This window comes from Malaclemys terrapin, chromosome 1 (genome assembly GCF_027887155.1).
Source record: "Malaclemys terrapin pileata isolate rMalTer1 chromosome 1, rMalTer1.hap1, whole genome shotgun sequence".
NCBI classification, from domain to species: Eukaryota; Metazoa; Chordata; order Testudines; family Emydidae; genus Malaclemys; species Malaclemys terrapin.
This window is the reverse complement of record NC_071505.1, coordinates 202,193,883-202,208,305: the sequence shown is the minus strand read 5'-3', so window position 1 is coordinate 202,208,305 and position 14,423 is coordinate 202,193,883. Positions and strand designations below refer to the sequence as shown.

General features: G+C 48.8%; 1 long non-coding RNA gene across 1 annotated transcript; it reads left to right on the top strand.

The window, feature by feature from the left end:
• Nucleotides 1-648: 648 nt before the first annotated feature.
• Nucleotides 649-13,595, top strand: LOC128830621 (uncharacterized). Its single transcript, XR_008443620.1, has 2 exons — nucleotides 649-721; nucleotides 13,223-13,595. It is a non-coding gene; the product is annotated as an uncharacterized LOC128830621 (long non-coding RNA).
• The last annotated feature ends 828 nt before the right edge of the window (nucleotides 13,596-14,423 follow it).

Sequence of the window (14,423 nt, the reverse complement as noted above, 5' to 3'; positions counted from 1 at the left end):
CAGACCTTCCTGAGAAATTCCCCGGACCCTTTCTATGCGTAATCTCAGTCCAATGGCTGGTTGTGTTTATGTTGTTTTGTTTTGTTTTTCTCTTTAATTCCTTCAGCCATTTTTAAGCTGTGAAAGGGTGAAATCCCCTCCCCCAACCCCCTCATTTTATGAAAATGTAAAGATGCTTTAGCTCACAAGTAGCTGAAATTCAGCATCTGACAATGTGAGATTGACTAGTCGTTTCTCAGAGGAGCTGAAAACTTGCCTTAATCGTGGGGGACAGAGCTATAAGAATGTTCAAATTCATCAATGTGCACAGACATTAGTAACTTTGGCTAATATTGGAAGCTATAAAATGAAGTACTACAATAAGGACTAAATCCTGTTTGGCTGATTCGCACAAGTAGTTCCCTTAACTTTCCTAGCTGACAAATTACGGCATCTCTAGAGCCAGGAAAGAGCTTACAAAACAGGGGTTTTCTGGCTTCCATCCTCCCAACCCCAAAACCAGAAAATTAAATAAAAATCATATGTATTCTTGATGTTCTGCACTGTGGTATTTAAATAAATGTGTGTATATAATACTGAGAGAGGAGAAACCTGTATATTTAAACAGGTTAATCATTAACATTTGTTCTGCAGTGAAGTTGCCTTCTGCTCAGTTTTGCTGGGTCTCTGTGGTCTGCGCTGGTTCAGGAGGAAGGACGATGCATTGTTCTCCTCAAGAACGGTATGTGGATTCTGTGCTTTGCAGCTTCACGATCCATCAGGCAGGCCTGGCAGTAGCTGTAGGAAATCAAACACTGGAAATGACTGACTGTGCATTTGGGCAAATTGAGGGCAATCAATTAAAAGCTGGATTTTGCATAAAGACTGGAACTGCAAGCAGACCAACTTTCCTTCGTTATTGATGTCTGCCTTTCTTGTACACACCACAGTGCAGAGAAGAGGAATCGGTGTCCTAGCTTTTGTTTGGGCCCTGTCACTAGACTGCTGTATATTTGCTGTCTCATTTCTTTCCCTCTATTGATTTTTCTATTATAAATAATATGCGCTCCACATTCAAACCTGGGAAAGTTCGGAGCAAGAGGCAAACGTTGCAGCTTGGCCTCAACTCTGATTGGTATGTCTTTTTTTTTAAAAAAAACACCTTTTATTTATATTGCCTGTGCAGTTCTGTATTGCTGAACCTCCAGCTAAAAGGGCAAATGAACAGCTGCCTTCAGAGACCAGGTCATTCTTCGGCTCAGCCTGTGGGGAGCTGGGAACAGTAGTTTCCTTGCTGGAGCATTCCCTTGGCTTTCGATAGCTCTGAGTTTGGCACGCTGAAGTCTGCTCCTTTTATGCCAACGCAGCCCACTGCTTCTCTGCTCTGCTATGCAGCAGAACAATGTTCACGGTTTAATTAATGTGAAGAATGCCAATACAATTTCTGCATAAATGCTGGGCAGCTTTCATGTAACCCCTCTAGGGGGATTTTTTTTCAGGCTATGGAAATGCTGTTTACAAGCACAGTTTCCTTGTATTCCCCCCCTTCTTGCCCCAGTGATGTATGCTTGATTTGTTTCCAATTTGCAGTAAGCCTGGTGTTCTATTAGTGGCTTTGCTTCATGTATATAGTAGAATGTGCACTTTCTATCTTGTCCTTCAACCATATGATTTATGGGGACAGCTCCTGCATACCTCATCCCTTAGAATTCAATGGGACTTTTGGTACACAGAGGATTAGAGAATCAGGCCAGACCCTGCAGTTTTTATTCTAGGAAAACTCCCATGGAAGTCAGGACAGCAGCTGTAAAAAGATAAGTACTACAAGCTCTTCTTCAGACAGCTCTAAAAATGTATCCTGTCTCTCTACAACACCCCTCCCCCAATCAACTGAGTATTTTAATCAAGCAGGACATTTGAACCAACAAAGAATCACACTAGGTGGCCTTTTAAGTTCATTTCAGTCAAAGTTGTATCTTGCTCTGATTGAAGGGTGATGCTGAATTAAGGGTCATCTCTGACAGGCACAGCAGCTTGCGGTGAAGGAATCCCAGAGGGGATTTGGCCCACCAGCAGTCCCAGTCTCTCCCACTGCAATAGGATTCGTCTGCCCAAAGGAGAAGGGAGGTTGGGCTGCGAACATCTTCCCTGTGAGTCACCTGGTTAGGGGAGGAAGTGGGTCACACCAGCCTCCTCTCAAATTTCCTACCGATCAAGGGCTGTTTGGGCTAAGATGCTGATGCTGAATGATGGGGTGCCAGGCCACTGAACTGGATTTAAATTCTGGTCCCATTTCAGTGAAGCATGCGCTTAACTTTAACCATGTGCGTAATCCCATCCCTAGCCAACAGCGCACTTCAAATAGGTGCTTAAGCGCTTTGCTAAGTCAGGGGGAGTTGCTGGGCTACCATCAGCCTCTCCAGAGATCCTGCTTGTCTGGGTGAGGGGGTGTCAGACTGGGCTGTCTATGACCTCCTTGGGGGAACCTGTTACTGGCGGTGGGCAGAGTTCTTTCAGCACATATCTTCTATTTCCACAACCTGGTACTGGGCTTATTCTACATGCTGCTCCAGTCTCTAACCTTTCCACAGATGAGCAAAGTGCAGGAAACAGAGAAATAATCAATTTCTCATTTAATGTAAAAGTAAAACCAAATGATTTTGTAAATGCAGGTTCCTCCCAGGCTGCAATAATCTCGCTGTAGGTTAACATGGCAGCAAGGTCTGCGGAAATGAAGGGGCCATTAATAATTTTGCAAGCGGAGCAACAGTGATAAAAATAGTTGTGCCGTTTTCAGATGGTCCAAGGAGATACTGAGAAGCTGTTCCTTCAAAATAACAGACTAAAACAAATCTAGTGTGACTCCAGGCTGGAATCAGTCGATCCTACATGCTGCTCTTTGGGTGTGAAATGCATGCCTATGCAAAGAGCCAACACAAGCCCTATGCACCACTTGCACCCTACTTTGAGAGATCCTGTGGGACTTAAATAGTGCATGGACCTTGCTCTGGCCTTCTGCACGGGGTGAATTTCACCTCAAGGGAAAGCCTTGGAGTATTTTACACAGGTTAATATTAGTGTGAACATTTTCAGCTACAGAAAAGCAGTTGATCTTAACGGTTATGTTCACTGTAGGCAGTGACATACTGTCTGGGAGCTGGGGTGAGTGCTGGATTATGCTGATGAACACAGCCTGTATGTATAGGTTTTGCCAGTGGCATTGCTTTACATTTGACCCAATCCTGCAGGTCTTATTCAGGCAAAGCTCCCATTGCAATGAGTCCTGCCTGGCTCAGGAGTGCAGGATCAGGGCCACAATGTCTAGCCAGAAAGAATTGGTTCTCCACACCGTTTAGCCCACCATTTCTTCACACCAGCATCAAAATGGAGCTCTATCATCAGGGCAGGGAGGGAGCCTGGATGGAACCCGTTTGCAGCCCATTAGTACTGTGGTTTTCAACCAGAAGTATGGGTACCCCTGGGGGTATACAGAGATCTTCCAGGGGGTACATCAGCTCAGCTAGATATTTGCCTAGTTCTTCTTCAAGTGCTTGTTCACGTCCATTCCACATTAGGTGCACGCGTGTCGGAAACTTTTTCCCTTAGCGGCTCCTGGCGGGGGGCCCCCCCGAGTGGCACCACTGCGCCATGCATATGTATCCCCACTGGCCCGACCCCCTCCAGTTCCTTCTTACCATCCTTGGCGGCATTGGAACAGTCTGTTGCTCTTGTAGGAGAAGCAATCCCTTAGCTTTAGAGTACTCGGCTGCTATCAGTTCGTTAGCATTCCCTTGTTGTGGACACTTAGTAGATTAGGTGCTTGAAGGCTTCCAGCACCCGCCCCAGGCCGCGGGGCATGCCGCAGGCCCATGGGTTTAAGGCTTGTGCCACGTGCCGCAAGCCAATGCCGGTTAGTGACCCCCACAACTCCTGTCTACGTTGCCTGGGGGAAGCACACCAAATGGAACAGTGTAAGATTTGCAAGGCATTCAAGCCAACAAAGAAAGAGAGAGACTTTCGTTTGAAACAATTGTTCATGGAGGCTGCACTGCAGCCACCGGGCCCGTAGCGCCCAACATCAGCTCCAGCTTCCTCGGTGCGGAGTGCGCCAGAGTCATCAAGAGACCTGGTGCCGGCCAAGCACCGCAAGCCGTCAGCTCCAGAGCACCAAAGTAGGCCCCAGCACCACTCATCCTCCCCGGTGTGGCCCAAGGCACAGCCGAAGGAAGGGCGTGGACATTCCCCACAAAGGAGACCAGAGCCATCCAAGGCCCCGAGCACCGGGAAGAGAGTGATGGATGCTGTACCGGCGCCGTCACTGGTAATACCAGCGCCACAAGTCCAACTCTATGTGAACTCAGTGCAGACGATGAGCTCGAGGGCATAGGGAGATCAGCCCTCCACGCCTGACACCTTTGAGGCGGCGAAGGACCTCATTGGGTTATCGGTGGCGAGCCCCCTCCCGACCAGGGAGACCAGCAGGAAGAAGCTGAGCAGCTGCTGACCTCCTCGTCATCCCTGGATGAAGCGGTGGCAGGCACAGCGGCAGAGCCGGCTTTAGGAAGTGCGGGGCCCGATTCGAACAGTTTTGACGGGGACCCGGCAGGGATGACTGAAAAAAAAAAAAAAACACGTAAAAAAACATGTGGGGCTTGTACTCACCGGGCGGCACTCATAGTCTTCGGCGGTTTGTCATTCACTCGCTCCGGGTCTTTGGTGGCACTGAAGGACCTGCTGCCGAAGACCCAGAGCGAGTGAAGGACCTGCCGCTGAAGTGCTGCCAAAGACCCGGAGCGCTGCCGGGTGAGTAAAAATTAAAAAGGAGCCTCTAGCCAGGGAAGGGATTCTCGGCCACTTGCCCCCACCCCGGCAGCCCTGCCACTGGGCGCGGGGCCCTCTTAGGCGCGGGGCCCGATTCGGGGGAATTGGTGGAATTGGCCTAAAGCTGGCCCTGCACAGCGGTATCAGGGCCTCCGCCAATAGACCATAGAGCCCACCAAGAGCTGCTGCGTAATGTTGCCCATAACTTGGGGTTACAGGCCAAGGAGACGGTTGAGCAAGAGGACCCCATGGTGGACATTCTGAGCCCAGAAGGCCCATCCAGAATAGCGCTCCCGCTCATTAAGACCATTCAGTCGAACTATAAGACTATATGGCAGACCCTGGCCTCCAGCGCTTCAACAACCAAAGGTGTGGAATGCAAGTACTTCGCCCCGTCAAAGGGGTATGAGTTCTTGTTCTGCCACCCAAACCCATGTTCCCTGGTAGTCTCGGCGGTGAACGAGAGAGAGCACCATGGGCAGCAGGCCCCGGCCCCTAAGACCAAGGAAGCAAAACGCCTGGACCTGTTCGGCGGGAAGGTGTATTCGTCGGGGGCCTCCCGTTGAGGATTCCTAACCAACAGGCCATCCTCAACAGGCATAATTTCAACTCCTGGGCGGCAGTGGGGAAGTTTAAGGACAGCCTCCCGCAGGGTTCCCAACAGGAGTTCACGGCCCTGGTGGACGAGGTCAAAGCCATAGCGAAGACCTCTCTCTAGGCATGCTTGGATTCGGCAGACGCGGCGGCCAGGACAATCGCGTTTGGCATGGTCATGCGGCGCTTGGCGTGGCTTCAGGAGTCAGGTCTGCCGCCTGAGGTCCAGAATTCGCTTCAGGACCTCCCCTTTGAAGGGTCCGGACTCTTTTTGGACCAGACGCACGCAAAACTACATAGCCTCAAGGGCTACACTCAAGTCACTGGGTATGCACATCCCGGCAGCTCAGAGGAAGCCCTTCAAGCCACAGCCCCCCCTTCAGCACCGCTACCAGCCTTGTTCTAGGCACGAGCCTTACCACAGGTGAGGCAGAGATAACAGGAGACGGTGCAATAACAATAACTCCAATAGGCTGGGCCAGAGCTAAGGCCAGCACAAATCCCAGCCAGGCCCTAAGCCAGGCTTTTGAAGGTGCGCTCGAGGACAGCATACTGGACCAATCACCGGATCCATCCCCTTGTTTCCTGAACCGCCTGTCCCATTTCTCCCGTGCGTGGTCCAGCATTACGTTGGACTGCTGGGTGGTACGCACGGTGTGAAGAGGGTACATGCTGCAGTTTTCCTCCCTCCCTACCTCCCACCCCCCTTCCCTGTCCCTCTTCAGGGACCCTTCTCACGAGCATCTCCTGGAAAAGGAGGTCCACTCACTCCTAGAGGCAGGGGCGGTAGAGATAGTACCGCAAGACCTAAGGGGGAAAGGGTTCTATTCTCGTTACTTCCTCATTCCCAAGGCCAAAGGAGGCCTTTGTCCCATTCTAGACCTGCGCGGGCTCAACGAGTTCCTGGTCAAGGCCTGGTTCCGCAAGGTCTCTCTGGGCACCATCATCCCTTCCTTGGATCCGGGGGACTGGTACACTGCCCTCGACATGAAGGATGCGTACTTTCATATCGCCATTCACCCAGCACGTCGCCGGTTCCTGCATTTCACCGTGAACCAGGGACATTACCAGTTCACGGTTCTCCCGTTTGGCCTAGCCCTGGCCCCAAGGGTGTTCACAAAATGCATGGCGGTAGTGGCGGTCTTCTTACGGAGGCAGAGGATTTGGGTTTACCTGTACCTCAACAACTGGCTCCTGGCGGGTCGGTCCAAAGAGGAGGTTCGGTACCACGTGCAGGTGGCCCTAAGACTATTCCGCATGCTGGGGCTCCTGATCAGCGTCCCCAAGTCCACTCTGATTCCAACTCAGAGAGTGGAATTCATAGGGGCGATCCTAGACGCGGTGCGGGCAAGGGCGAGCCTCCCAGTATCACGATTCCTGGCCATCCAGCAAGCAGTGAACTCCCTGTGCCAGTTTCCCACTCCCCTGGCCAGATGCTGTCTGTGGCTGCTGGGCCACATGGCAGCATGCACACATGTGGTCAAGCATGCCAGGCTGAAACTCAGGACGCTGCAGGCTTGGCTCACGCGTGTATACCGCCCAGGCAGGGACCCCCTGGACTTGGTAGTGACAGCCCCAGGGGATGTGCTGGACTCCTTGCTGTGGTGGCAGTCCCAGTCCGTGGTTTGCGAAGGCATCCCCTTTGCCACACAACAGCCAGACCTGACGCTTGTGACGGCCGCGTCAGACCTCGGATGGGGTGCTCACCTGGGGGACCTCAGGACTCAGGGCTTGTGGTCGGGAACAGAGCGGTCGCTCCATATCAACGTGAAGGAGCTCAGGGTGGTTCAGTTAGCCTGGCAGACCTTTCACGCCACTTTGAGTGGTCACAGCGTGACAGTTCTGACAGACAACACTACTGCCATGTTTTATATAAACAAGCAGGGCAGAGCCCGTTCCTCGCCGCTCTGCCACGAGGTTCTCCTCCTCTGGGACTTCTGCATAGCCTACGCCATTCACCTCGAGGCGTCGTATCTCCCGGGGGTGCGGAACGAATTGGTGGACTACCTCAGCAGGTCCCACTGCATGCACGAGTGGACGCTCGGAGCGGACGTCATGTTTTCGCTCTTCTGCAAGTGGGAATTTCCCTGGGTAGACCTGTTCGCCACCAGGGGTAACGCCCAGTGCCCACAGTTCTGCTCATTCCAGGATCACCGCCTGGGCTCAGTAGCCGACGCGATCCCGTGGGGAGGGGACTTGAAATACGCCTTTCCCCCACTCCCTCTGGTACACAAGGTCCTGCTCAAAGTGCACAAGGACAGGGCAGCAGTCATCCTCATTGCCACGGCCTGGCCCCGCCAGCACTGGTTCACTACGCTCCTGGAGCCCGGTAACCCTGCCCTTGCACCGGGACCTCATCACACAGGACGGAGGACGGCTCCTCCACCCCTACCTGCAATTACTGCATCTGACGACATGGAAGCTCTGTGGCTAAGCGCTTTGGAGAGCCAGTGTTATCTTCCTGTGCAGCAGGTTCTACTTGGTAGTAGGAAGCCCTCTACCAGGGCGACTTACTTGGCCAAGTGGAAGAGGTTCTCGTGCTGGTGTGGGCCCCAACAGGTACAGCCACGCCAGGCCCCAGTGCCCAGCCATTTTAGAGTACCTACTACACCTCAAGCAGCAAGGGCTGGCACTGTCCTCGCTCAGAGTGCACCTGGAAGCCATCTCTGCCTTCCATCCGGGGTTTTCAGGGGGCTCGATGTTCTCCCATCCAATGGTGGGGCGGTTCCTTAAAGGACTGGAGAGGGTGTTCCCTTACTCATGCCCCCCCAGTCCCTCCATGGAATCTCAACTTAGTCCTCTCTAAGCTCATGGAGCCCCCGTTCGAGCCCCTCCTCCACCTTTCCTGGAAGGTGGCATTCCTGGTGGCCATCACCTCAGCCAGAAGGGTATCTGAGCTGAGGGCACTCACCTCGGAGCCACCGTATACAGTGTTTCATAAAGACAAGGTGCAGTTCCGTCCGCACCCCAAGTTCTTCCCAAAGGTGGTCTCACAATTCCATCTGGGCCAGGACATTTGTCTGCCAGTGTTTTTTCCCAAACCCCACGCGGACCGAGTCACCTCAGCCTGCACACCCTGGATGTCCATTGAGCATTGGCGTTCTACTTGGAGCGCACCAAGCCCTTTTGTAAATCCATGCAGCTGTTCGTGGCTGTAGCTGAGAGGATGAGGTGCCTCCCGGTGTCGGCACAGTGAATCTTGACATGGATTACAGACTGTATTTGGGCGTGTTATGACCTCGCAGGTGTTCCGACCCCGGTGGTCACGGCCCACTTGGCCAGGGCGCAAGCAGCTTCCGCGGCTTTCCTGGCACAAGTCCCGATCCAGGAGATCTGCAGGGCAGCCAGCCACCTGGTCATCGATGCATACCTTCACGACCCACTATGCGGTCAACCAACAGGCCCGAGAGGACGTGGCAGTTGGCAGGGCAGTCCTCCGATCAATTGTTCCGTGAGGTAAGCTTGTGATTCACCTAATGTGGAATGGATGTGAACAAGCACTCAAAGAAGAAAAAACGGTTACCTACCTTTGCGTAACTGTTGTTCTTCGAGATGTGTTGTTCACGTCTATTCCACCACCCGCCCTCCTACCCCTCTGTCGGAGTTGCTGGCAAGAAGGAACTGGAGGGGGTCGGGCCAGCAGGGGTATATATGCATGGCGCCGTGGCGCCACTCAGAGGGGAGCCCCCACCAGCCTGACGGGAGCCACTAAGGGAAAAAGTTTCTGACACTCGTGCACGCAGCGCACCAAACCTAATGTGGAATGGATGTGAACAACATATCTCGAAGAACAACCATTACGTGAAGGTAGGCAACCATTTTTTTTACAACAGGCTACATAAAAAGCACTAGCAAAGTCAGTACAAACTAAAATTTCATACAGACAATGACTTGTTTATGCTGCTCTATATACTATACCCTGAAATGTAAGTACAATATTCATATTTCAATTAGTTTATTATATAATTATATGGTAAAAATGAGAAAGGAAGCAATTTTGCAGTCATAGTGTGCTGTGACACTTCTGTATTTTTACATCTGATTTTGTAAGCAAGTCATTTTTAAGTGAGGTGAAATTGAAACTGAAAGGGGTACAGTAGACTGGACGGGTTGAGAGACACTGCTCTAGAGGGACAAGACATTGGACTGGGAACCAGCAACAGAGCTTCTACTTCTGGCTTGGTTACTAACCAGCTGTGTGACCTGGGGCAAGTCACTTCACTTCTGTGTCTCTGTTTCCCCTCTGACCCAGTGTCTGTTTACATTGTAGCTTTTCAGAACTGACACGGCCACACTATGCATATGTCCCGTGCCTAGTACAATGGGGTGATACAACAGTACGCTAATGAGCTGTGGTGAGGCTTCCTAACGTCTACGTCTAGTCCCTGCCAGTTGTGGGGGAAGGATGGTGAGATCTGCCAGTGAGCCAAAGCCCACCTGCCTCTCTTTGGGGGTCCATGTCCCAAGATCTCTAAGCTGGAGAGTCAGTAATGTTCGAGTTATTGGCATTAACAATTCTCAGCAGCAGCAGTTGCTGCTTCTGAGTGTTTGTGCTCTGCAGCAAGCTGCATAATTTTCCCTATTTCAGCCACTTACTCCTAAAACGAGAGATCCATAATTATACCGGGTGTGATTTTTGTCACTGATTGTGCTGGCTTATTACCCAGTTAAAATAATTGAAAGACAGCAAATCACAGTACCATGCACACAGAGTTGTGTAATATGTAGTCAGCACTGTGGTAAATAAATGACATCACATTTGAAGTTCTGGATTGACCTGGACATTGTAATTTATACCATCACTGATGTAGAGTTATTGCAATATGGAAATATATCATAAAAATTAGATCTTGATGCGTGGATGTATAGATTACAACGCTGCCTTTTGCAGCGAGAACGTGCTTCCTCCTACAGATGTGCAGTATCCGGTGAAATCTCTGCAGGCTCTTCCTACCAGCTGGGCTAAATTTGGAAGAAAAAAAAGTTGGCTCCTCCTCTGGCACATCACCTTGCCCCGATTTTTGTCACAAACAGCCAATGCGTTATGGTGATCAGCTTTCATTGTCCTGTTGTAGTTTTAGATGTTTGGTTCCTGCAAACTGATTCAGTACGTGCCTTGACAAGGTAGGAACTGTGGAAAAGCTTTAAGCTTTGGGTTCTGCTCTGCATTAGCAGCAGTGCAGCTCTTGTTCCATTCTCAGTCACAGCTATTTATACACCTAAATGACATTGAACACTCCTTGCTGTTTTGGAGTTCTTGGGTGTGTATATGTCGACATATATGTTAAGAACATAAGAAGATAAGAATGGCCATACTGGGTCAAACCAAAGGTCCATCTAGCATACTTCGTACAAAATGTATCATAATCCTGTAAAGGGGTGAACAAAGGCTATAGACTGTCAATGGCTGTCACAGTGAAAAGCTAATCCCGAAAACTACCCCAGCTCAGCCAGAGTGAAAATCAGCATTGTGCAGGGTGGTGCAGCACAAGACCTCGGCACCACTTATGACCACCTAACCCAGACATTCTTGCTCTGTTTTCCACTGTTTGAGGTCCTACCACAGATGTTCATAGTGCTTTGATTGGAATGGCCATTGTACACCATTATTCTTTTTGTAATCTAATTTGGAAATAAATCATCATCTGATCAGGAAAACTGATTTGTGCTTTTGTTGATTAGTAGTAGCTCTAGGCCCACAATTTTTGTGAATCTTTTTTTTTTAATTGTAGCCAAACTTACTCTTTACATAGAACTCTCTGAGCTCCATAAGCATCTTATTCCAAATAGTATATATTGAATCCACCTGTATGTCATCTCAGCTATGAGTCCTGACTTCATCACATCCTTCTTAATTTACCTGGATACAACTTTCAGCAATGACAGGGCCAAACCCGTCTGCCATCACTCACCTGGGGTCAAGGTCACCTCTGAGCAGGGAGTCAACATAAACCCTATGTACCACTTATGTCCCAGTTGCATGGAGTTCCATTGAAGTCAATGAATAACTGGCATGAATAGAGAGAGCAGGATTTGGACCATTTATATTTGAGGCAACTTGAAGGGATGTGATTTTCAAAGTCAAGTCTAGCACCAGATCTAGATCTAACCCTCTTTCCTGAGGAGAAGATTAGTTTAGCCTCCTTGGCTTTGCCCCGTTTATGATTTGTTCCTGTTGCTAAACTGAATCACCTTGATATTCCCTTTCTTGTTTTGACTAAGAATTATAGACGTTACAGCATGAAAAGGAAATCAAAAATAGCTTTACGAGACCAATTCAGTAAAAAAAAAAAAAAAAAAAAAGTTATTAGCAATTAGCAGAGATTTTTTTTAAGGTAATTAGCCCTCCTGCCCTGAGAATTAATGAATACTTTTCATTGCACCCTAAGGGATTGTCAACCCAATAATAATCCATTTGAGATTAATGTGATTCTAAAACTACATTGTGAAAATGCAGGCTGCAAAATGATCACAAACAGGTAATCTTGCAGCAATGAACAAGGGCAGAAATTGCTTCCAGGATGAAGGGCCATTAATAATTTCAGATGAGTTAAGTGTAATAAAAGGAACTGCTCATTCAGTAAGGGTGAATTCAAAAGTGGGTGGAGTAAAACGCACACAAAAAGTCATAAGGCCTAATTCATTCCTGATGTGAGTGGGTGTAATAGCTATGAAGTCAGTGCAGTTGCACATGGTCTCACCTGTGAAATGTGTATGGTAAAACACGCCTGTGAGACGACTAACTCCAGGCATGTCAATTTCCCCTGGCTTGGGTGTGTTCAACTGCCATGTTGAAGGGGGTTCTACAGAAGACATGGGAATCCCTGAAAACCCCTCAGAGCACTCAGCTCATTTAAATGACAGGAAAGCTACAGGAGACAATGGGATTTCCCCCATCACACGGTGCTTGACATTTTTTATTATATGTAAGTACATACAAAAATCACATCCTCTAATTTACAGCACAGTTCCTGTAAAGGTTTCTCTCCAGCAAAATTCTATTTTCATGGGACTGAGAAGGGGGATGGGAAACAGCCTCAGGAAGATACTCCACACATGCTGGGAGTCGTTCTGTTCGGTGAACGTTCTGTATGCTCTGACAACCCATTCATGTTTATCGTGATTGTCGTCTTCCTCCTTGGCATTGTAAGACACAGGATAAACAAGTGTTCCTTGTCAGAGTAAAGCTATAGAAGACAGAGAACAGATCAAAAGCATTCCCCCCCGCCCCCGAGCGCATCCCCTCCCACTCAGTGACATTCACAGTCAGCCTCTGTTACATACACACAGGCCTGCTTCAGGAGTCGTGACTCAGCCAGAGCTCCAAGTCCTCTGAGTGGGGTGCTGAAGGTTAAGTTAAACCCTTGCTGCTGTTGATGGCAGCTTGGTGCCATTTTTTTTAAAATGTGTTGTGTTTTTCGTTAAGAATCAGTGAGTGAGACTAAAGCACCGAATATTCATTGCCACCACCTCCCAATGCGACATCCAGCAGAATAAATCAGCCAAACAAGTGACAAATATTATTACTTCACTTGGATTGCAATAGTGCCTAGAGGCGATGTACAACTAGGCCTCAGAGCACCATCATGGTAGGCACTGTACACACATGTAATTAAAAGATGCTCTCTGCCCCAAAGACCTTGCAGTCTAAATATAAGATGTGGGCACAACAAAGAAAAGGGAAGAGTGCTAAGTAGTAGCAAGACAACTATAATTCATGTAATAAACATCAGTCATAACAATATAAAACATCTACAGCCCCCTGGAAAATGACATCCCCCAGACTGGAAATTAAAATACAGAACTCATGACTGTGTCCTTTCTCCAGGGCTTACTATGAAGTGCTCCACGCTGTGGCAGAAACTAACATGGAGGAGGAGAGTGACAGACACAGTAGCCGTGCTCCTATTTCGGAGACTGAGGAGAAGAATGTGCCAGCACACAGGGATGTGACCAGGAAGCACGAGCGTGGGGGAATGGTCCCTTTACTATTCCTTTCAGAAACTAATCCACTGTGCTGCAGAGCCTGAGTCAGTACGAATGACAAGCATTTGAAGGAGTGGATATTTATAGTGAAGTCTCCACAACCTGCCTTCACTCTGCCCATCACCCACCTAACAGAGAGGGATACACTTATATCCTATTACAGTCAGAAAATTTTGAAATAAATGACAACAGCTGAACACATAATTTGTTCTACAGATGGTGTGACTGTTTCCTGGTGTGGGATATAGCTGAGAATTCCAAATAGGACCGACTGTTTTAAACAGGGCAGACATCCCAAACTGGTGGTTATTCTATCATTAGAGTTTACCAAGCCAGTAACAAGAGTGAGCTTCTGTATCACCATACTGGTTAACAATAAGTTAAAACCACAGTCCCCTTAGGCATTCCAGCCCTTGGCTCACCACTCAGACAACTGGACTTTATTATGAGAGATTACTGAAAACCAGATTAATCAGCTATATGGGTCTTCCAATCCCAAGGGATCAGACATCTAACCAGGTCAATATATAAAACTTAACTCTTGCCCAAAAATCATGCTGGTAGCCAACCCTTTAGTAACTAAAAGCTAAAGTTTTATTAATGTAAAAAGGAAAGAAAAGACGAGTTATCAAATAGTTAAAGAATCATATACATAACAATTGATTTTCAGAGATTGCAGGTCAGGATCATAGCAGGGATGGTAAAGCTGCTAGCTTGCAAAAAGTCTCTCTCTGGATCACCTAAACTGGTTGGGGGCCATTCAGTCCCTCTGTTCATAGCTGCCTTGTTAGAAATCCAGTCCAGCGATATGAAGCAGGAAATGAACCCAAAGAAATGATGTCACAGGCTCCCATTTATACCTTCAACCCAGGTGCATAGAAAATTCCTGACAAAGATGGAGCCTTGGGTCACATGTTATGATGCGTCACTGGGCAGCCATTTCCTCAGTGCTTTCTGAAATGTCTCCAGGAAAGGGTCATTGGGTATGTTTTAGTCTCTTCAATGGCCCATTGCGTGTCCTTAACGGGCCATCAACACATAGT